Source organism: Camelus ferus, chromosome 1 (genome assembly GCF_009834535.1).
Source record: "Camelus ferus isolate YT-003-E chromosome 1, BCGSAC_Cfer_1.0, whole genome shotgun sequence".
Taxonomy (NCBI): Eukaryota; Metazoa; Chordata; class Mammalia; order Artiodactyla; family Camelidae; genus Camelus; species Camelus ferus.
This window is the reverse complement of record NC_045696.1, coordinates 27,746,780-27,772,371: the sequence shown is the minus strand read 5'-3', so window position 1 is coordinate 27,772,371 and position 25,592 is coordinate 27,746,780. Positions and strand designations below refer to the sequence as shown.

Here is a 25,592-nt window from a genome sequence, read left to right as displayed (position 1 = left end):
TGACTTTATCTCTTTATGCTGTATCAGGAAATTTGGGTGATACATAATTGACAATCACAATGAGTTGGAAATATTTCAGCTGTCTAACTCATTGATTTTTTTATTTATTATACTTTAGAATCTGGATCTCATTGAAAATACAATAGAAACTCAAGCTGGGAAACAGAAACCTAAACACTAAGACAATGGGACAGAGAGAGAGAGAGATTCAGAGATAAGGAGAGTGGGGAAGAGGGAAGAGAGGGGAGAAGGGAGGGAAAACAAAGGCGAGGAGACAGAGGAGAGGAGAATCCAGTAGACAAGATCTGTGGCCAAGTAGTTTGGGGATTCTTTTTTTCTTCTCGCCCTGCCTGTCTATTGCTTTTTCATTTGTTTGTTTAGAAAACAAATTCCTAGTTGAGTGCACCGAATAAATATATATAATAACAGATTGGAATTTTTACATCACAGTAGTTTCACTGTATTCTATTTTCTCTGATAACAGAAAAGCATACATCCCCTTTTCCTCTGCTTACCACACATCCACATGAAATGGAAATTTTTCACCTGTATTCTAGCTGAATAAATGAATATATTCGTTTCATCAATTCTATTCCTTCTGGATTAGTCTTCAGCACACCACAGATATGACTAAATTTTAAACTGCTAAATGCCTTTACAGTTTTAAAGATATGGCTTACATTTGTACCTCATAAATAAGTGGGGAAGGAAATGTTTTTGTATTATGACTCTAGGTGATCAAAAGTATTTATCACGGCAGTAAGGAAACAGCTGCTGTTAACGCTGTCTTTTGAATGCTTTTATGGGACTCCTATAAAAAAATTATTCATGTCAAGATTAAAAGTAGTGTTTGATGGAACTGTGGAAAGTGGCCATCAGACCAGTTAATGTGCAATTCTGGTCATTCCCATAAGAATCAGCAAGTGCGTATCATCAGACGATTACTAGAAAAATGAACAGCACTGTTCACAAGAGCTTGGCAATTAATTAAATGATATGCTTGTTCATCTTGCAGGTCAAGCAGATAATTGTGCTGAGAATTGCTTTGAAATCATGCATGGTTCAACTTAGCCCTTTTGAATCCCAGGAGAGATTTGCAGGTCACACTGCATATCACACTTCTTGTGGATGAGGGACTAATACTAGCTAATCCTGTTAGCATACACAATGGGATAAGAGATAGCTAAAGATTCACATTTACTTGGTACAAGTTAACATGCCCATTAAAGTGCCCTTGCATGCTTTCATTTACTTTGTTTGGTGGGAAACTATAATATAATAATTATATTAGATTTCACTTGGCATATTTTTCGATGGATGTTTATGATGAGATCAATTTCATTTGATTTTTATAGAATTTTGTATACCCATCACACAGATAAAACTTAAGCACCTTCCCCCTGCAAAAAAAAAAAAACAAAAAACAAGCAGCTGAAAAATAAGAACAGATATTGATTTGTCCCTTAATGCTAACATTCCTAGGCATCTTTAAATATAGCATATTAAGTCAAGAATGAAACATTTTTAAGAACTAATTTAAAGGAAATGCAGTACCCAGATTGGTCAGAAGCTCTTTAGTAATTTAAATGAATACTTCTTGTTTATCATATAATACGTATTGTATCTTTTTTACTTAGGAGCATGATTCAATTCAATGCTTTCATTTCAATTTAATTTCATTTCAAGTCAGTGCTTTCAAAGCAACAGTAAACACACACACAAACAAAAAATAAAAAGCTTTCCTGTCGTATATTCTATATAATATAGAAGATTCTCAATATTAACTAAATTCAGTTTTAGAACTGAGTTAATGATCAGAAAGCTGAAGATGCAAGAAACCTATAGAAAATTATCTACTCCAGCAATCTTTGTTTTCAAGTTAGAAAGCAAATGTTCAGAGAGGTTAAGCAATTTGTACAAGATTACACAGCTATTCCATGGTAACATGGGAACGACCCTCAAATCTTTTAACCTCTAAGGCATTTTCGGTTGAACCACAGTTAGGTTCTGATACAAGTTACTTAACAACTATTTCTGATCTTAGTCCCAGCCTACCTGTTCAGCTACACAAAAAATCAATCATGAAAACGACTCATAATCTAGCGGTGGGGTGTGGGGGGAGGGACAACTACTGGATTATTGGACTAAGAATAAACAAATGGCGTGGGGAGAAACAAGCAGCCCTGCTTCTGTCAAAGAATACTCCCAGAAAGCTTGTGGAGTAATTATACTTTATGTATTATAGGTTGGGCTAATCTTTACTTTGGAAACTTAGACATTCATCTATCTAAAATATACTATACAACTAGATACATTTTCATCTATAAATGACTAATATTCCATTACTTATCTTGTTCCTGATTGTCTTAGAATCAAATGAAATGAATCTGAGCCTTATTACCCACAGAAATAAATAGGAGTATCCGCACAAATTTGTACTAGTCAATAATAAACTTATTTTAGCAAAATCAAGACAACACCACCTCAAGGTGAAGGGAGTCACCTTGTCTGCTACCTTCTGAAAATAAAAGATTCTTTATTACTTAGAAAACTCTTTAACACTTAAAAACTAATATAGTTAGAATTATCTTGATATTCTGAAATACTCTTATCAATAATTTATTTGCACATGTTAGAACACAGATATTTAATCATGTACTATAAATTTATCACCTCCCTCTTTGCAATAAAGCAGGATTCAGTGTAAGAGAGATGGAATTTGGATTCCATCCAAAAGAATTTACTGTAGTTGGTACAAAGAGCTTCAAACACCAGTGCCTGCAGGCACTGTACACGCATGAAACGGCCTGGATATAAGAAAATAGGAAAAAATAAAAGTTTTTAAAAAGGCAAAGTTATGAACCACCAGTCATGAGACTAAGGATGTGGAAGCATGTTGTAATCTCTAAAGGATATGTAAGTGGTGGACACTAGCCCAACCCTAATAAAGCATAAAATTGCCCTCCAAAAACAAAAGGACGTGGTGGGATGGTTTAGGGAGCATTTACTTATTCTCTAAAGCCAATTCTTTTCATATGGGAATTCCAGCCCATTGCTGACAAGACTTCAGATTTCTCAAAGAACAATAGCAAGATTTATTTTCAAAATTGCCCAATTTATCAATATTGGATTACTCATCATGCAGAATAAATAAACATACTCGGGGACCTTATGCCAATTTACATGCCCTTGAGAAAGTTTCACAGTATGAAACTTAACTTGTCTGTATAAGAAGATTTCAGTATCTCATGAGCATTGTTTCTGCTTCTACTGTTAAGTTTCATTTATATGATCTTTAGAAATAAGATTTCCTGCTATTTCCCATCTCCACTTGTTGTACCTAGCTCATGTATAAGAATTGTAGATCAGAGTTTAAATGATATTTTTATTACTGCCAACGCTCTATACCTTTCTACCAACAGAACCATAGATCATTTACCATTACTTAGAGCTGATTTTATTTGGAATCCCATTCAGTAAGATTGTTTAATCAGATATTTATGTGAGATAACTTTTCTTTAAACACATAACTACAAACCATCCTGAAATAGTAGAGACATTTATTTTAAACTCTACGTTTCTCTGCACAAATAAAATCAAAATCCCCAGCCCCACCCCACCCCACCCCCGCCAAACCTCCCCTTTTTTTACATGTACTTTATATGCTTGTATTTTATCCTTGTGGCTAATTGTATTGTGATTATCCATGGCTCAAGCAAGAATGTAGAAATGCAGAAATATTCTAAGGGTAAAGCAATGTAATCTACCACCCAAGACGCCAGCACAGAGGAAGTTGATGAAAATAGTGCCTGGGCGGGACTAAACAGAGAATAATTAAGAAGGCTTTAAGAGCCATGAGTTAAGCAAGGCTAATCTAAGAATGTGTTGGAGGATAAGTTCCTTCGAAGGAATTTGTTAAAATGTCAAGTTTGAGGCATGACGGTCAAAGCCTTAGCTGAATCTGTTTCTGAAACTGTTGTCCTCTCACATTAAAGCCATATCTGAAACCAGAGTCTAATCCTGTGTTTAATTTTAGCTAAATAGGAAGTTTAAAAAAATCAGGTGGAATCTTAAAATATATATATATATGTTATCTTCTATCAGCTTAGGAGACCTTGCAGCTGTTCATATCTTCACTTCATAGCACGTGTCACTGTGACAAATGAAAAATATTTTCATCTACTAGGATTACTGGGTGGCTGAGAAGCAATAAACAAACTGTAACAAGAATTATGTATATAACTGACAGTTAATCAGACTTTTTAGAGTGGTAATGAGGAGAAGGAGAAGATTGGATAAAGTGTTTTTTGCTGACAAATGGGCTATGTTACATTAATAATTTATTAGCTAAAATTTGTGATTATTACTGGTTAATGTGGTTAGCATTGACTTATTTTAATGATTTCTCAAAATATTCAGGGTGAAACTATTAGATACAGCTCCCTCTGAGATCATCTTTCCCATCGCTTTTTCATCTCCAAGGTGGGTTTCTATCCATCATCCTCTTTCAGAAAGGAAAATGGGCTTGCTTAAAATGTCTCCGTATTTTTCACTTTATTCCAGCTGAGTATGATGGGGAGTTGCTTTTCAATTCTTTTTTTTCTCTTTCTAACTATTTATATTAAAGTAGCAAATAATTATTTTTAATTCAGCTACTTCTTGAGAAAAGAGTACTTTTTGGAGATACCCCACAGCAAGGGAAAAAGATTCTTTGATCAAATAGATTTGAAAAATTCTATGTAACATTCCACACCATGAGAACCAATAGTCATGCAGTAAGTTAATGTGCTTAATTTCACTTGAGACATCACTTCCTTAAACAAAACATATGAAAAAAATCACCTAAAATTTTACAGAAATCCAGGAATAAATCATATATGCATAATTCATATTATTATACATGAACATTAAGCGTAGAACCAGGATTTTTTTTTTAACTTGAAAGATGATGTCCCTTTCCCTGGCCTTAAAGCATATCTGTGACCTAAATTGCCCTCAGACAGATTGGAATCATTTCCATTCTGGTAATTAGCTTTCTAATTAGCTTCTAGAATGAGTTGTCTAAGACTTTAAAAAATAAGTTACCTTTAAAAATCTATGTAACGAAAATCTTTTTAAAAGTTCATATTATGGTCATTTCATTGTTAATGCTATTTCATTAATAAAAAAAATCATAAAATTAACAAACACCTATGGGTGGATTTATGATGCTCTCTGCCTAACGAGGTGTGGGGAAAGAAAAAAATCAGCAAAAATTTAAATTATACTATTTGCTTTCCAAGTATGTGTGCTAGCACAAAATATTTTCCCTGCATTTCTAGTGATACATTAGTTTGGATTTTATTTTTCCCTTAGCATACAGAATAGTACTTTTCCTCTTAAAAAGCATGAGGATTTCATTTCCTTAATGCAATGTTCTTGTACGTGGATATAGGACATAAATAAAGATATAAGAATCATTGATATCTGACATTTATGACATTTAAGTTACAGAGTTAATGCAAATCAAGCTGTCCAAGAGGAGAAATATTTAAATTAGTGTTGCCAAAACAGGAAGAAAGAATGAGTTTTCTGTACATACACTGATCATGCACACATGCTCTCTGATCAGACTTTAATTTCTCTGTATGTAAATTGGTGGTCTGAGACTGGATGTCTATTATGCAAACGGTCCTTTGTCCTGCCAGGCAATTGAGGGAAAAGACCATAATCCTTGGTGTCCTGGAGAATGTTTGCTGGTCCTCAGGGACAGACTGTCATTTAATTTAGGCCAAGTTAGTGTCTGCCTTAGCTCTGTGTATTTACATATAAATTGTTTGTTGGGATATGGAGCAGAGAGGTAAGATATATTACAAACTGCTTCCCCCAATTATTTTATGATGTCTGCTTTCATGTGGGGTGTGTCCTTAGAAAATGAGTGGTAGAGGGGGAAGAAAAAGATTGTTACAGATGAAGTATATATATCCCCCCACATGTGGAAAGTGAGCATAGATAGAAAAGAAACTGTTAGCACATGATCTATTTCTACACTTAATGAAAGAAAATTGATTTAATATGGAGACATTGCTATTTGGGCTTAAGTGCACATGAACCGCAGAACTAATACACCCTTGTATATAGCCGGACTCATGGGTTGCTCACGGGTAGCGCAGTTTTGCCCAGATTCATTAGCAGCCAGTGATCCACCTATAGGTTATCACCTGCATGGGGCCAGCATGAAGGAAGATGCACGTGCATTTTAGGACAGGGAGTGTGTATTTGACAAAGCCTTTCACAGGCACTATCATCATTTTCTAAGATAGGGGATTTGATGCACAGCAGTTCAGAGATTGCTATGTGGAAAGAACAGGAAATTTATACAACATTCATAAACCAAATGACTTTTATGGTGGAGGCAGGGGTTCAGGGCAGTTAGGTGAGGGAAGAGACTATTCATCTCAAAGTAAATAGTATTCTACAGAACTGCAAAAATAATTATATAGCAATACTAACAGAAACTGATGCCAAAATAAAAGCACTACGTTTGGACCTTAGCGCCTCCTGGCTTATATAAACCACTTCCTACATTTTTTTTCCCCAAAGTTAACATTTGTTGAGCACTTCCTCTGTGTCAGACATTGTACTAAATACTTTATATCCAGCACCTCAAAGTCTTCCTACAATCTTAAAGGGTCAGTAATTTTACTTTTTCTCTTGTCCACGTTAACATAAGGAGGTTGTCACTTGATCAAAGTCACACAGTCAAGGCAGACTGCTAGACCCAAATGAGGGTACTGTCCACGTTTTAACTACTATGTTATGTGGTCGAACATGTGGCCACTGAGAAGTGAAAAACAAGAGGATCTTCTCAAATTGGGAATTCTTACTTCTACACTTGCCTTTTCTTCATTAATTTCCTTTATTCCTGTTACTGTACACATGTGGGTGAACTGAAAATATTTGAACCAAGCACTTCCTACCACAGTGATGACCATTTGCCATGGTCGTAGGTGGAACACACCCAGCAACTTAGATTGGACCCTGTCACCATATGACACTATTAAATTTACACTAGTGCATTACATAATGTATGTGCCAAGTTAAGAGGAACAAATGGAGGGTTGCTATTTTTTTTTCCTCTTACTAAGCTTTTTAATGGGCAAAAAAGTTTACAAATATTTCACACTCGGGGAGAGGATTTGGGATGGCAGAATAGTAAGATGATGGTTGCTATAGAAACTGCCATCTAGAAAACTGGAGAGAAAGAGAGAGAGGGCGTGAGCCTAATTTCTCACAGAAAAATGAATTCTCTCAGATTCTCAAGACATCAGAAAAATTTAAAGCCTTCTTTGACACCACTGTCCCATCTTCGCAGCCAACTGACTGATCTAACAATATAATTTGACTTATTTAGGACTTATGTATATCATTTCTGTTTTCAAAGTGACTGGATACAGCATAAAGAATTAAACATAAACAACAAAAAGGATCATTAGGGATAAAAACAACAGAAGAGGAAATTTCTTAATTTTGACAATTAAATCATGAATTTGACACTAAATCTGTTGAAAGTTTAACCTAAAAATAGATGGGCTAATTATTTAATTTTACATCTCAGATATGTTTCAAGTTCAAATGAAATAATTCATGAATTTGTTCACTGATATAACTTACTTTGATGTTGACTTTAGCTTTCACATATAGCTTTAAGGAAACACTTTCTTTAGGATTTAAAAAGGCTGGGGAACTTGCACTGGTAGACAGACCTCAAGTAAGAAAAGTGCCAAACTCTACACAGAGAGCTGGACCCAGAGTGGGCTCATCAGAAGACGCAGATTTGGATCCGTGTTCTCACACATAGGAGCCGTGTGATCTCGGGGAAGTTATGAAAGCGTTCCAAACTTCAGCTTATTCATCCACAAAGTGAATCCAATATCAATCCAGTTTTTTAGTGCTGTTGAGAATATAATATGTGAAAAAGTGAGTAGAATGTTTAGCACAGTTCTTAGCCCACAGTAAGCTCTGCATAAGTAGTTGCTCTTACTAACATTAGCTGGAAAAGGTGAGGGGAAAAAGTCCCTAAGGGTCCACAGAAAGAAAGCTGTTGAACTGAGGAAGACACAAAATACAACACCAGATAATACAATATAATATAATATAATATCACATACACAAATGTGCTTTTCTATATATCTATGAATATACATATATAAAATAAAAAAGCAAAAATAATACCCTTCAAGGAAGGTACAAGGTGAGCTAATTAAGATCTGGTTCAGCTATACAGGGGTGCAGATAGGAAACCAGCCAAACTTTACATTTGTGTTTTTATGTGTTGGAAGTTTAAAACTATTTTGTAACAGAAAACTGAGTTCAAATTTGCTATGTCTTAACTTGGCACACATATTAGGAGCCGGATGTCAATTTCAAGACAGGCTCAGATTTATTAGGGGAAGATGAATTTAATACACATCCTTAAACTAGGCCTATTCAGTTTTGTTTTACTTCGATAAGACATTTTGGTAGTAGTACTTTCCCAGCCTAATTGTTTCTCCAACGTGGAGTTTAGAACACAGAGGCACAATATTTGAAAGACTTAAAGAAGAGCTGAATTATAATTCAGGCTGGTTTTTGAAATGTTGTAATAATGCATTGTAAACCTTCAATTTGTTTAGAAATTTTTTTCAATATCCCACTTACTTCCCAAGTGGATTTGAAGTGAATCACAATAAAAGGCACAGATATAACTGGAGCATTGAGCACACACGCACACTCTCACACATATGCACACACCCCCCAGAGCTCTGAAACAGAATTAGGGTATATAGAGAAAGGAGGACGTGGAGAGACCCAGCTACAAGGTCCAGAAATGTAGGCTAAGGCCGTGTGGCTGTCAGCTTGAAGATAAGCTAAGAGCAGTCCCGCCATAAAAGTAAACATGCTGAGTGAGTTTCGTGATCATTCTTACCAGATAAAGACAAATTTCTCCCCAGATTTCATGGGGAATAAACAGAACACCCTAATTCCCACATAAAGGACTTTTGAACTCCTATGGACAATGTCTTCCTCAATAATGACTTTTTAACAGACGTAGAATGTTTTAAGTATTGTTCTCATAGGTAATTCAAATTTAATTAGAAAACATTTTAATCCCATATGTAATAATTACCAATGCTCGCTGACATTTAGCTTTATCAATTTGCTATTACTAATCTTACAGACATCATGACTGGTTTTTATTTTTCTGCATATTCTGATAAACACAGGACATTACTGAAAACCTTCCACACCTGCAGCCACCATCATTCCCTCGACCACATTCGAGGATATTTTTCATATTCAGCGGTTTAAATATTCATGACTGATTTCAGATTTGCAGAAAAGCATTTTCCAAATTGCTCCTTTAACTCCAGTCTGTGATTGTTGCATATCTGCTTAAATACATACACAGAACTATACTTTTGCCTGCATGAAAGACATGACTGGGATGCAGTGGAGAGGTTAAGTATTTTGTGCTTTTGATCAAACCAGAAAAGGGAAGCAGCTGATATTGATCTGGAACCAAACAGAACAGCACTGGCGCTTTCTGAAGCAGTTCAAAATGCCTTTGGGAAAGTCATTTTTCAGAGCTGTGTTTCCATCTTATTTTCCCACCTGGCACCTCTGCCCCACAGGCTTCGCTCCTTCAGGGAGCCACTGGTGCCCAGACTGTGTCTACAAAGGAAACAGTGTTTTCCACCTTAATAGAATCCTAGAGATAAATGTCTCAGTTCCCGACTCTGCTGTTCAAGCTTACAGTCACCTTCCCATTGCACTGTGAGTTAAGAGGTGGATCATGTCGAGAGCTCATCTCTCACAGTTCTGGGGAGAAAAAAAAAAAAAAAGTTTTGATGGGTCCTTCCCTATATAGACATATATTTTAAATTATACTTCTTTTAAATATAAAACTAATTTTCATTATAATATAAAAACGTAATTATATTCTACCCAGTAGATTACACGTGTTCAAGGTCTGAAAATTGACTTCAGAATGCTGAAGAGTAACAGCTACACAAAAATAACAACATGGTCTACCAGCACAATGGGCTTATCTACCCTGATTGACTTTCTCTTATTTTTCAGAAATAACCACAAAAACAAATTCCTTTTGCACAAAGCAGTGCAACCAAAAATAAGAGTCTTTAATCATTCATTTTCAGTGTTAAGTCCAACCTCCCTTAACAGAATTCAGGTTTTTTTCCTGAATTTTCTATAATTATCCATGATTCAGATTTTTCTTTTAAAGATTCTCCAGTAAGATAGAGCTTGATATACTGTGTTCTGTGTTGATATTTTATGCTTATTTTATAGATAAAGAAGTTCAATTTAATTCCAGAGATGGCATTTTTTTAAAATCTTTTATGTGAAATCACAGGGACCAAAAATAAAAGTTAACTTAAGAGGTTTGATTTAGATGCACTGTCTATATCTTCTTACGTATTATGTTTACAAATCAATGGTTACATACACACATGTAATTTCTTTCCAATTATATTGCATAAATCATCTAATATAGCATTTTGAGATAATAGAAAATTTGTTGCTAGGTAATTCTTGTTATTCAGATAAGGAGACTTTAAAAATCTTAGTTCATTAGTTCTCATCTAGGATTAAAAGGTTGTACTTTCACACCTATCCTTCATGCTAACTTGGCAGGTTATCTGCTGTGTATCAACCCCTGAGTCTTCCTTTTGTCATATATAAAGATGCTTGCTCTGAGGAAGTTATGTCTGTGAAAATTCTGCTTCTCCAACTACATTATTGGGAAGACTTGAAGACATATAGAGCCAAGGCACCTTACAAGAATGGTTTATAAAATATTATGGCAATTTGAAGTCCATCTCTCCCCACATAACCAGAGAGTGAACTGACTTTGTTGTGACGCCTTTGCTTGTATCTCCTTAGTGATGTGCCCTTGCCTTCTCAGCATAGTGAAAACTTCTAGGCAAGGTTTACAAAGTAATTTGTGTGCTGGCTTTGCCTGGGTTCTCAAATCTCATCTCTTACATCTCCCTGCACCTTCCGTAACCAACATCAAGTCCCTCCTACAACCACACCCACACCCACCCCCTACCCCACACACATACACACATATTAACTTCCTTGCAAAGCCTTGCTTTATATGCTCCCTTTTGCTTCTGGGCCCTTGTGCAGATGCATCTCTCTGCTCTCCCTCTCCCCTCCCTCCTTTAGGTCCAGCTGAGCATTCACCTCCATCCACAGGAAACCTTCATACAACTCCCTCCTGAATTAAGTGTCGTTCGAATAAGCCACAATTTTTCTTATCTTCAAGCGTATCCAACTATATGGAATATACCTCTTTGTTTATCTGACTCGGCCAAAAATTCTCTTGCTGGCAGTACCTACAGCTTGTTCACCATTGTCTCCATGTATACATTGTAGGGCAGTAAGCATTTAATAAATAATTTTTGCAAGAAAGAAATGAAAGGAGGGAAGCAAGAAGGAAGGGCAAAATGGAATCTAGCTGTCTTAAGCAAGACAAGAGATCAAAATAAAACTTAAGAGTGGGGAGGACAGGTAACCTAGTCTTAAACTATGTCCACAAATCAAAGTTATACATACTAGAGAGAAGAAGGCTGAGAGATGGCACAGGCAGTTTTCAGAGGCTTGAAAAACTCTTGTTAGTATCACGGATAATCATGTTTAAATTTTGAAGTGATTACTTGAATTGAGTTGAAGAACTTAGATTTCCTATCATCAATTATTATCTGATATTAGGGTAGTTTTTTTTTTTACAATAATATATTTTTTGTGGGAGATTTTCTCTTACTGATGGTTCCTAAAACATGGCGGATTTTTTTTTTCCTCTTGAATAGTTAAGGGAATAGTGGATGATTTATCTAATTAATTAGTTGATGTCTCGTGGTATGTTCAAGTCTCAAAATGTCATATGTACACCACATTGTATCTGATTTCTAATGATTTATATACTAAAAATTAGTTATAAATGTAAGTCTTTTTTTTTTTTTAGCTTTAAAGGTCAACAATTCACATTATATGAATCTTCTTGTAAAAGATTGGATTCTTTGGAAGCTTTAGTCATAGATTTCCTGGTTGCAAGGAAAACAAAAGAATTCAGCTAGCTCAAGTAAATATGGTTTAGGAGAGAAAGAGAGAAATGGAAAGGAGACATTGGCTTTCCATGTGCCTAACACCAGACTAGACTCTATTCAACTAGAAAATGTAAACACTCACTGTTGTCTATTCCAACTGATTAGGCCAAAGAATCTGAACCATCTAATTTAGGCAATGTACCTTGCACCAACTGAATCAATTATGGCAAGAAAGTAGATGAAAATTGGTGACAATATGATATTGAAGAACATAATGCTCCCCTTTCTGGTACAGCTTATATTGCAAGAACTTATAGATGAGCTGGCCATGATTGGCCTCCTTTAAAAGAGGTTGACAAATAATAAGAAGCACTGTTATATGAGACTGTAAAAGCTCTTTTACTGATTATTTTGGAAAATGTTTTTTTTCTTTTCAAGTGATATATGAAAGACAGCTTATTTCTTCTAATTATATTAACTACTTACTCAATGTTTCCCTCACCTCCCACCCTCTGGTTCAAAATCCTATACTTACAACAAATTACAATGTTTTCTTGTGGTTCATTTGCTTTAAATGAGATTTAAATGTAATGCACTAGTGTAAATTTAAAGGTGTCTCCAATTCAAGCTTACTGAATATCACCATGCCAGTGCAGTTTACATAAATATACTTGAAACCTTTATATGTCTCTGTAAATTGAGCTCATGAAAGGGTGTCATTTTGAGAAATACAACTGCTGTAACATTTTATGAATCAAGTATTCTTTAATATGCAGCTAATGGAATTATCTCTAAAATAGTTTTATAACATAGTTAAAATTAAATTATTTCCTCAAAACTCATTTATTTATTCAACCCTCCTGGAAAGACTGCTTTTTCTCAAAGAGATCTTGGTAATTTATCTCCATTGTCATTTTTTTCCCTAGAGAATCATAGTTATTTTAACCATTTCTTAGTGGAAGCTAAATGTTACCAATTTTTTTTCCTTTTGAGATTGTTTTACTTTGGACTCTTTCAGTGGCAGGTAACAAAAGCTACACTAGCATAATCCAAAAGTGTGTATATTAGTTCACATGCCTGGGAAGTCATTCTTATGTCTGCCTTCAGGTTGAGGTCTATATTGGACTCAAAGTATCACAAGGACCCAACCTTTCTTTTCACTTTCTCAAAAAAGTTATCATTTCATTTTGGGAAGATGGGAGCTATGCATCATTTTTACATCCACTTTCCTGATAGCACTAACCAATGTTCCAGATTTGAATCTGACAGATTTCACTTTGTCTAGAATGTTTTGGTTTTTTTTTTTTTTTTTTTTTCAGGGCTTTTTTGGTGGCAGAAAGTATTTAGGTTCCTTTATTTACTGGAGGTACTGGGGATTGAACCCAGGACCTCATGCATGCAAAGCATGCACTCTACTACTGAGCTATATATACCCTCCTCCCTGTTTTTATTTTTTAATTGAAGTACAGTCAGTTACAGTGTGTTAGTTTCTGGTGTACAGCACAATGTCCCAGTCATCCATCTGCATACATATATTCATTTTCAAATTCTTTTTCATTAAAGGTTATTACAAAATATTGAACATAGTTCCCTGTGCTATACAGAAGAAACATTTTTTTAAATCTATTTTCATATATGGTGAATAAAGAAGCTGTGGTTTATTTATATAATGGACTACTACTGAGCCATAAAAAAGAATAAATAATGCCATTTGCAGCAATATGGATGGAACTAGAGATCATCATTCTAAGTGAAGTAAGCCAGAAAGAGAAAGAAAAATACCATGATATCACTCATATGTGGAATTGAAAAAGTAAAAGAAAAAAAGGACACTGTCTTATCTACAAAACAGGAACAGACTCGCAGACATATAATCTTATGGTTACCAGGAGGGTAGGGAAAGGGAGTGGGAAGGGATAAATTTGTGTGTTTGAGATTTAAAGTGTTTTTTGTAGTAAACCCTGAATCAATCACTATGCCCAGGGATTGCTCATTTCTCCTGTGTGTAGTTCATAAACTCAACTCTCAAGCAAATGATGCCCTGCCAAATACATGTCCAGAGAATGACAGAGTACCAGTTGTTCAAGCAAATTTAGGGCTGTAAAAAGTAAAAAGGAGCTTGGTCTACTACAATGTGGACTAAAGATGTAATCATTGAACAATGAAAATCAATATTTAGTTAGCCCTATCTTATTCAGGCCCAATATTAGGCATTTCCCACACATTAACAAGAAGCAGATATTATCTGCATGTTGTATCTGTGTTGAAATGGACACATGGAGAAATTGATTATCTAATCCATGACCTTACAGCTTGTAAGTGAGATTGCTACACTTTGTCTCAGTCCTACCTCTGCAATTCCCTAATGAAATACCTTACCCTCTAAGGAGTATGATACTCTCATTCCCAAAAAGAAGAGGTTGGGCCTGATGATTTCTAACTTGCTTTCCATACTAAGAATCGGATAATTCTACGATTATAAATTATTAACAGTTACTCTGACTAAAGAAATAACTGAATTCTGACCATGCCTTTCAGCACGACTGTCAAAATGTAGTCAGACCCTCCAGGGGCGGCGGAAGCGCGGGCGTTGCCTCAGCTCCCCCTTAACGCCGGCGGCTGGGCCGGCGGCTCCGGGGGCGCCGCTGAGGGGCAAGGACTGCGGGGGGCGGGTTAACAGCACCCGAGGCCATCACAGGCCTCGGCTGTCCCCGAAGGAGGGGGTAGGGGGGCGGCAGACGGCTTGGTTTGCGCGGTCAGAGTGGACAGAATGGATCCTGGAGGAGGGGCCGCTGCCGGGCCTCCCGGGGAGCCGCGTGTAGCCGTCGGCAACCTTGTCTCCTGACCTCTGCGTTTTTATCTCAGGTTAATTGTTGGCAAAAAAGCAGACTTTGAATGGACCGGGGTGAATCCAGGATTGGTAAAGAATCTGTCTAGAGCCCTGTGTGCCCCAGGGCGGTGAGTAGGTTGATTGCAGCCTGATGTTGCCCTCAGCTTGGTTCGTTCTGTCTGGTAACAGGAGTATTTCAATTTATGGAGCTGGAATGCAAGGCCTCTTGTAAAAAAGGTTCTCTGCTTTCCTGAGAAAGCGTGATAGTTCTGGTGAATCAGTCCCACAAGACTGTAAACCGCGTGTCCAGCCTTCCTATCTGGAGAAAGACAATAAAATGCTTTAAATAAATAAAAAAAAAATGTAGTCTAGGCACTTAGCATCTTTGACCTTAATCTTTGCAGCATGTTGTTACCTGCAGCTTTTCTCCTCCAACGTATCCGCCCCATGGTTGTGCGATATTAGGCAAGAACAAATTTGATGACATTCTTCTCTTCCTTCTGCTTCTTCCTGTTGATTGGATTAAGTTTAGACACTTAGTTTGATACACAAATCCTTTCATCTGAACACAGCATGCAATTCAAAACCGTATCATTCCCCTTCTCTCTAAACGCTCATTGACATGTAACGTTTCGCAATTTCCTAAACTCTCCTTGTTCCTTAAATTTTACATTCTCTCCGAGTTCTCCTTCCTGGCCAGCTCCTTCTGGTTTTTCAAAGGACAAATGAAAAATAATATACATCTGTGCAGTCCTTCCTGATTCCCCCAGGGACAGCTAGTCAAGCTTTCCTGTGTGCACCATCGGTATTTACATAGAGAAGAGTAAAGAGCTTTGGCAAATAGATATGCATTAGAAAACTTCCTACCAGTTATTGTGAAAAACCTTTGGTAAAATAAGCATGTTCTGTGTGTTTTCACTTTGCTCACCTCTAAAGTCAGCATACTGAGTAATTTCTGGCATTTATATCCTATCGTGACAAAAGCATCATATGTAGAAGACAATCAGCTACCAATACAAACATATAGGTGTTAGTAAATTGATGTCTTCATATTTCAATCTGAGCCTTCAATTTTCCATTTTGGACCCAAGTGTGACTTTGAGAAAATCACTGAAGAAATTCATTTTTTTGGAAAAACTGATGTTTTAATGTATAGCAAGAACTCCAGCTGCCAGATTATTGAGGGGGTGGCACAGCTGATTCTTGTGTATCATCCTTCCTTGTGATATTTCTAGAATGACAGTTGATAACTTGAAAGCTACAGGATGAATACAGAATCTGAATAAGATCAGTTGGATGTGTGATCTAGCTGGTAAGCATAAGAGAACTAGTATTTCTCACATTTCATGTCATTCGGATCAGGGTCAGTGTCCTTCATCCACAACACATAGGACACAGGGGTTGGAGCAAGTGAACAGTTGATCAAAGGTGCTTCTCTAGTGGATGGAGTAACTGGACAAAGGTGGGAGGAGGTAACAGCAGATTAGAAACTTTTTTAAAAATAAAGAAATGAGGTAAGAATCTGACTTGAAACTACTAACGAGGACATTGGTTCTTTAATTTCCAAAATATCTGTTCCTCACCAATACACTCTAACACGGATTACAGAGTCTATGGCCATGATGATACAATGATCTGGAAAATATTAAGGAAAAGAAGGCTTTCTATATTATACTGGATTTGAGGAAACATAAAGCAGGGGAATTTAAAAGACTAAAAGTATAGTGTTGTCACAATTATGTATAAATTAAGAAGCAGGCAGGACTTTTAGGGAGCATATGAAGAGGATATGAACTGAAGGTAGGTTTTTTTAGGGCCATGTTTATGAATGTTTCACAAAATGCTGGCTTCTGGTAAGATGGTACATGGTCTGTGACAGTCCAGAAGTTACTTGTAAAGGTAGTGCCTGCTTTTCTATGATCTGTATTCATCTACAATTATATAACTTGAGGAGAGCAATTGAGCCACTCCCTGAGGAAAGGAGAAATTTAACCGAAAGTTATTTCAGCAGGTGGACCCAAAAGCCCACCTTCCTTTCAGGCAACAGATTAATAGCACATTCACCTGCTGAATCTTTGGCTCAGAGTTATGGAAGTCTTCTAGATTATATCAAATCCCACTGAGTATGAAAAACAAAATTAAACTTGTCCTCATGAAAATATATTCCCATCAGAATTTTTTTCCTATGGAGCTTTATTCTCTAAATGCTTTTTTAATGGGTAAAAGAAAGTAGCACAAAAATAATGTGTTCATGCTGGATGAGGGGTTGGGTAAACATTAATTATCACAACTTCTCTAAATATAAAATTTCAAAACGGCATCTCTCTTTGACTGTCATACTGATTGTGAGTGTGTGTGTTTGTGTTTGCCATTTTACTTCATTTGAATATGTAAAGAAGGGAATTTATATCAAAAATATTTATGAAAAAAATTTAGTTTTTATTAATTAATCAGTGAAAATGTTCAATTTATAATGAAATTATTTCAAATTCTCTAATTGAGATGCATACTGTAAAGATAAATATATTTGCATTTAACGAAGTTATTTTGTACTTCAATTAAATATTCTAGCCAGTAAGTAACAGTATGATCTGACACTAACTTTCGTTTTGTTACCAAAAAAGGCAAAATGGTCCTCTCAGCCATCTTTAGACTCATTGTCAATCTGTCATACTTCTTTTTATCTCTTTAAATAATATATTCACTCTTGTATTTATGTTTCAGAGAAGAGTTATCTGCAAACCTCAGTCCTTGTTTTCTTCTAGCTAATGATTCTACTTGCTGTTTGAAAGCAATTGCTGTAGCCAAAAGATTCTGTTCACGGAAAGAGCCCATGAAAAGTTAAGAGACAGATGGAAGGTTGCAAGAAGACACACTTACAGTCAAAAATCCACAAGGGAGTTATATCTAAAATATAAAAGTAATTTATACAAGTAAAAACAAAAAAAAAAGGAAAAGTGAAAAGGGCAGGAACCATGAGAAAAATATAGGCCAAGTTATAAAAAAGCAATTTGTCATTAGGAAACCCAAAAGCAACAAACTTGAAATATGCTCAGACCCACTGGGAATTAGAGACATGCTAATTAGAACAACAATAGCATATCACTTTACACCCATGAGATTAGCAAAATTTAGAAAGCTGGATAATGCCAAGTGTTGGAAGGAGCAGCAGGAAATAGGAAACCTCCTGAACATATTGTGGAATTATGCCATCATCCTGAAAAGCAATCTGAGACAGGTTTAATCCAATCAAGTTCACATACCTACTATATAACTCTGCAACCCACCACAAAACATGTCGGGGAGAAAGTCTCATACAGGCTGTGACAGGACACATAAAGGAATGTTCTTCTCAGTGTTGCTCGTACTATCGAGAAGTTGGAGGCAATTGAAGTGCCTGTCCCTGGGGGATAGGTAAGTAAAGGATGGAGGCTGTACACTAAAAAGTACACACACGAGTTAGAGGTAACATACCAGATATTCCTACAGCAATAGGAGTAGATCTTTAAAACACCACACTGAGTTAAAAAAAAAAGAATAAGAAAAAGTATCTATAGCAAATAAAATTTGTTTTTTTTTTAAATAGATGCACATAAAGCACAATATTTAAAGAGAACACATTAAAATAAAAGGGTATTCATCAAATACACTAGGATTAATGCCAAAGTGAGGGGAGGGTCAAGACAGTGGGGAATGGGGAAGAGGAATAGAAAGAAAGGAATGAACAAAGAAGCCGAATAAAAGATGGCCTTCACACTAGCAATGATACATTGTGCCGGGAACTATAAAGTATGATTGACTCTCTGCACCTGTGGTTCCCCCAAAACCCCCAAACAACAAAACATTTGAATCGTTATACTCACAGAGATACAAATATAAAGGAACCACACAGTTTGGGGATCCACCAGTTTCACTGATAAATATTCAAGTTGTTTAGCATACACATTTTTATATTTGACTTCCATTGAGCTCCTTGAAACAATAAGTCTGCTCATGTCCAAAATCAGACAAATGTCCTGCTAAGATTCACTTGGGAGCACTAACCCAACTTCAGTATCCCTTTCAGTGAGACTTCTCAGATTTCAAGGAATCTGTGACCCTCTCGACTACAGAAAGAGCCGGTCTACTGAAGCTGGCCATTTATAATTTTGAGTTATCAGTTTAAATGGAAAGGGAAGTTCTCTTTGATTTCTAATAGAGATAAACTCTTTCCTGGGAATAGTGTTGCTTGTGGTTTTAGAGGCTTAATGACTCAGGGCTGTTGCCTTTTGTTGTGCCAATTGAGGCACTTTACGTGTCCAGACAAAATCTCTCTCAGCAAGATGGCTTTGATATAAAGCCACTGATATTTAAATATCAAAATGTAACTCTTTGGCCTGGCAATAACCCTCCATGTGGGAGGCTTGGATGAGATTTCCAGACCTGCTCTCTTGTCCTTGGATCTGCGGCATCTGGAAATGATACTTGTGGTCATGGTAATACTTCAGTCTGTCAGAGTGTATTTTATCCAAAATTTTCAGTGTGCCTTGCAATTTATTAATCCTTGCAACACCTCTAGGAGGTAGGCAGATATTTTTTCCCTTGAGGAACTGAGGCAATAGAGGGTGGAAATGAGAACTGCATACGGCCAGGCAGCTGGATGAGAGGGTGCAAGGAAGTCCTTTGCACTTAGGAGAACAGCCAATCCCATTAAATGGTGAACTCATTTGACACTACCATTAAACAGGTCTTAAAGGAAATTTTATAGCTTGTGAATGAAGAACAAGGTTTTGGAAACTAAAATTAGTGAAGGCCTAAGGAACTGAAAAATAAATTGTGACATTTAAAATGTGCTCCTCAAATATTCTGTTGCACATTCCAATGTACTGAGTTTAATCAGTGAGACTAGAAGAAAATACCAAAGTTATTGAACTACAAGCTTGCTAGTGTGTGCGCCATGGTAGTATCTGCGTTTGGGGAGTATAATTTCTTTGAGAATATTTTTTTTTAATAAAATAGTGACTTTTTGGTGCTGTTATCTCTTTCTTCTTTTTGATTTCTTAGTTGACCTCAATTCCATTTCTGATTTTTCATGTAGATTAATAGAATTTTCCTGATGCTCAGCTGAGGTTTCCTGAGGTCAGGTTTCCTTGTGGTCAGCTTGGCTATGCTCTCTAATCGCCTGTGGAAACAATAGTATAAAAATCAAAGAGTGGATTAAGTTTTTTAATTTATTGCCAACTTTCTCTGAATTTCTATTTGTCCCAGATCCACCTTAGGTTCTACTAGACCCCACTGGATTATTTGTAGCCCTCGGACAAAATGCAGGAGTGTGTAAAGATAGTCTCTAAGGTAGATCATTTCAATCATTCGTTTATTCCCCATTCCACATTTATACCACAAATAAGTATTTACCAAATCTACTATATTTGTTATTGAAGTATAGTTGATTTACAACGTTGTGTTAATTTCAGATGTACAGCAGAATGATTCAATTATATGTGTGTGTATGTGTATATATTCTTTTTTCAGATTATTTTCCATTATATGTTATTATAAGATATTGAATATAGTTCCCTGTGCTATATAGTAGGTACTTGTTGTTTATCTATTTATATATAGTAAGGTGTATCTGTGCATCCCAGACTCCTAATTTATCCCTTCCTTTCCCCTTGGTAACTGTAAATTTGTTCATTTGTTTTCTGTGTCTGTGGGTCTGCTTCTGTTTTGTAAATAAGTTAATTTGTATCATTTTTTGGATTCCACATATAAATGATATCATATGATACTTGTCTTTCTCTTTCTGACTTACTTCATTTAGTATGATCATCTCTAGGTACATATATGTTGCTGCAAATAGCATTATTTCATTCTTTTTATGGCTGAGTAATATTCCATTACACACACACACATATATACACATACACACACATATATATAGAGCATGTCTTTATCCAGTCATCTGTTGGTGGACATTTAGGTCACTTTCATGTCTTGGCTGTTGTAAATAGTGCTGCTATGAACATTGGGGTGCATGTACCTTTTCAAATTAGAGTTTCCATCTTTTCTGGATATATGCATAGGAGTGGGATTGCTGAATCATATGGTAACTCTATTTTTAGTTTTTTAAGGAACCTCCATACTGTTCCCCATAGTGGCTCCACCAACTTACCTTCCCACCAACAGTGGGAATCCTCTATTGGTAAGAGGGTCCCCTTTTCTCCACACCCTCTTCAGCCTTTATTACTTACAGACTTTTTGGTGATGGCCATTCTGACCTGTGTGAGTTGATACTGCAGTATAGGTTTGATTTGCATTTCTCTAATAATTAGCAATGTGGAGCATCTTTTCATGTGCCTGTTAACCATCTGTATATCTTCTCTGGAGAAATGTCTATTTAGGTCTTTTGCCCATTTTTTGTTTGGGTTGTTTGTTTGTTTGTTTTGATACTGAGTTGTATGAGCTGTTTGTATATTTTGGAAATTAATCCCTTGTCAGTTGTGTTGTTTGCAAATGTTTTCTCCCAGTTCGTAGGTTGTCTTTTCATTTTGTTTATGGCTTCCTTTGCTGTGTAAAAGCTTATATGTTTGATTAGGCCCTATATGTTTATTTTTGCTTTTATTTCTTTTGCCTTGGGAGACTGACCTAAGAAAACATTGCTACTATTTACAGCAAAGAATATTTTGCCTATGTTCTCTTCTAGGAATTTTATGGTGTCATGTCTTATGTTTAAGTCTTTATGCCATTTTGAGTTTATTTTTGTGTATGGTAGATGGAGTATTTTAACTTCATTGATTTACATGCAGCTGTCCAGCTTTCCCAACACCACTTGCTGAAGAGACATTCTTTTCTCCATTGTATATTCTTGCCTCCTTTGTCAAAGATCAATTATCTGTAGGTGTGTGGGTTTATTTCTGGGCTCTCTATTCTGTTTCATTGATCCATATGTCTGTTTTTGTGCCAGTACCCTTACTGTTTTGATTACTGTAGCTTTGAAGTATTGTCTAAAATTGGGGAGGCTATGCCTCCAGCTTTGTTCTTTTTCCTCAGAATTTCCTTGTCAATTTTAAGTCCTTTGCAGTTCCATGTAAATTTCAGGATTATCTGTCACATAAATTTTAGGACTATTTGTTCTAGTTCTGCAAAAATGTTCAGGGTAATTTGATAGGGATTGCATTAAATCTGTAGATTGCTTTTGGTATTATGGTCATTTTAACAATATTAATTCTTCCAGTCCAAGTGCATGGGATATCTTTCCATTTCTTTAAGTCCAGACTTACTATATTTCAACCAATGTTCAGAAACTGGAGATACCAACAATGAACAAGAAGCTGTCATATTAAAAACTTTTTAGTTATTGAGGACTCATCTATATATATATATTATATATATATATTTATCATTATTATATATTATATATATTATATATATAAATATAATTGCAGTTAAAGAGAGTGAATAATACACAATTCTATTAAGAGGGCTTATGCTCTAGACTTAAGGAATTATGGACAGTTTTATAGAAGTAGTGACATCTACACTGAGACCTGAAGGACAAATAAGAGTTATCCAAGCAAAAGAAGAAAAGTTGAAAGATAACATATTACTTGGAAGGGGAATAGCAGTTGTAAAGTTCCATAGATATTATATAGCATACTCAACCAGGGTACTGAAAAAGATAATGATTGTTACATCATAATGATAACAAAACAATACCTAGTATTTATGAATATTTATGAAATGATAAGTACTGTGGTTTGTTCTTTAAAAGCATTATCTCAAGTTATCCTCAACAGCCTTCTGAAAAAGATTATTTACTGATTTTTCAGTTGAAAAAAATGGGGACTAGAGTTATTAATTATTTTCCCAATGTTACCATCCAGTAAAGAGGATGATTCAGCATTTTAAATTTGATCTGGCTGACTCCAAACCCCAGAAGTGTTTCTGAGCACAAATGTTGATATAATGCCTAAGTGAGTTTTTTACTGCCTGAACTTGGACAAGTTTCTCTGTCTTTACATGCCTCAGTTTCACCCATTAGTAAGTAGCATTTGTAATAGCACCTACCCATAGAATTGTGTGTTAAATGAGTTAATACATTGAAGTTGCTTAAAAGAATATGTGATATATGTAAGCACTATGAAAGCATTTGCTATTGTTTTATGTGTATTAAACCTTACAAATATGTTGTCTCTACTGACAAACCATAAAAATGGAAAGGTGACAGCGGCAAGTGAAAAGGCCAGGGCCAGTTGTAAAAATAGCAATTTTCCCACAAGGACAATGGAAGCCCATTGAGGTTTAAAACAAGAGAGTTAGAAATCAGTTAAGCACTTTTAAATATCATTTTGTCTTTGAACATAAAGCAGTTAGATGGTTTTTTACAAGAATCCAAGATGTCTTAGCCTGCTTTGGCTGCTATAACAAAATTCCGTTGACTAGATAGCTTAAATTACAGACATTTATTTCTCCAAGTTTGGGAGGCTGGGAAGTCCAATATTAGGGTGCCAGTATGATTGGGTTCTGTTGAAGACCCACTTTCTGGCCCACAAATGGACCAAATTTATTCCTGAGTCCCCACTTTCAATCAGAGAAATTGAAAGCTCTGGTGTCTCCTCCTCATTTTATAAGGGCACCAAACCCATTATGGGAGCTTCAGCCCTATGACCTCATCTGAATCTAATTACGTGCCAAAAGCCATTCCTCCTAATAACATCACATTGGGGTTAAGTCTTCAACATATGAATCGAGAGGAAAGGGCACAAACATGCAATGCATAATACAGAGCTATGTTGATAATCACTGGAGCTGGGATATTAAGAAACAGAGAGACTAAACAAAGGATAGATTTGGTAGGTAGGGAACAGGAATCCATAACTGATTGAATTTGGGGAATGATGCAAGAAAGTTTGTAGAGTGCAATGTTTTTCTCAGTAATATTTCAAAATTTAAAGGAAAGCATACATTTTATTTATCAATACATTGCTCTTATATTTAATGTTCAATCAAGAGTAATATTATAAATAGACTTTTCTCAATGATTTTCACATTTGCATGGAATGCCAATCTTTTCACATAATGTAATGGAGTGATCTTTAAAATACTAGATTATTAATGCTAGTATAATGCTAGTAGAATATTAACATTATTATTAATGTTATAATAATATATGACTCTATGTATGTTACTAATACAATATTTAAATGTTAAAGATTTTCTAAAAACAGACTATCTTCTTCTTTTAATAAATAAGCCTTTAAATTTTTTTTTAATGTTCCCTGTGTGCACTTGCAAGTTATTCTTCCAAGCAAAATGATGACATTCAGTTTCTTTCATTTAAATTCTTTTAGCTATCACGGACTACATACAGCACAGATATGGTGACAGAATGCAGGTCTGTCAAATGTCTTTCCTGATGTTAAACGAGTCTTTCTTATTCTATCCTCTGCGGCCATACAGATAATGCAGGAACTGAACAAGTATTCAATGCAAAGTATTTCCTGCAGATCCAGAGTCTTTATTCTGTTTTCATTTACCAAAAAAACCCAAAAAACAACAATAACAAAAAGTCATCCAGTTATCTAGAAACTTCAGCGCATGAACCATTTTATGTAGCAAATGCATAACATAACAAAAAACAAGTATACAAAAGTGCTCCGTAAAATGCAAAGCATCATTGTCACGAGAGCTAAGGACTGACCTCTTAATACCAAAGATTTTTTAAAACTGTTTTTGAAGTTACCCTTTCAAAATGTTTTCCCTATTTATTTTACATACACAAGAATGTGATGAACATAGCTGTTCAGTTAGCTCATGGTTAGTGGATTTCTCATGCTGCATTAGATGATTTGCCATTTCCTAGCCAGGCATTGCACAGCCACGGCTATTTGCTCTTGCACACATTCTTCTTTCTAAAACAAATTTTCTCACACTTACCTACTCTCAAAATTTCACCTTAATTGGCACTTCTCTGTAACACTGCTCAGAATGTGTTTTCTTATTATAAATACAGCATTTAGTCTTCCTTCTTTTATGTCATTTACTCCATTGTCTAGTGCGTCTAGACTCATGTTAGAAGAGTTAGGAAATTAGGGTACCAAGAAATGTCTAAGTATTTTTTAATCCTTAAATGGCGTTTTCTAATGTTCCTGCTTATTTTCTATCAATAGTTAACAAGAACAAGAAGCAAATAAGTATCTCTTTCCACAAACGCATTTTTACAAAATCAAATATGTCAAAACCAGTCCTTTCATTCAGAACTATGTCATATGAGTTCAGCAGATGCTTCCTCATCTTTCTCCACAGACACGAAAAAATCACTAACCATGAGACTTCGTTGAATTTAATGATGACTAATCCTTTTCTGTTTCCACTCATTACAATACTTTTCGCTCCTTTACTTCACCTGCCTTGACCCTGTACATGATTGCTCCTCTGCTTTGCTTCATATAAATGGCTCTGTTTCTCATCTTCCTACGGTTACAGCATTGACACTTCATTTTTAAAAATATCTTTTGTTTGATATTTGTGTTCACTCTCTACTTCCATTTTGTCTCATTCCTACAACCAGAGTAACCATTTAAATTTAATAAAAAGTTCTTAGAGTTGAAAGAAATGTAGAAAAATTTACATCAGTCACCCTCACTTCATGTACTTCTGGACAAGATCTCTTTTCTTTTGCCGTAAAAAGT

At 35.7% G+C, this 25,592-nt stretch overlaps 1 protein-coding gene and 1 non-coding gene across 8 annotated transcripts in view; one reads left to right on the top strand and one right to left on the bottom strand.

Annotated features, from left to right (window-relative positions):
* ROBO1 (roundabout guidance receptor 1) overlaps window positions 1-25,592 on the top strand; it is a 1,015,952-nt gene that overhangs the window by 450,392 nt on the left and 539,968 nt on the right. The window lies entirely within an intron of this gene.
* TRNAA-UGC lies at window positions 13,454-13,525 on the bottom strand. The gene has a single exon. It is a non-coding gene; the product is annotated as a tRNA-Ala (tRNA).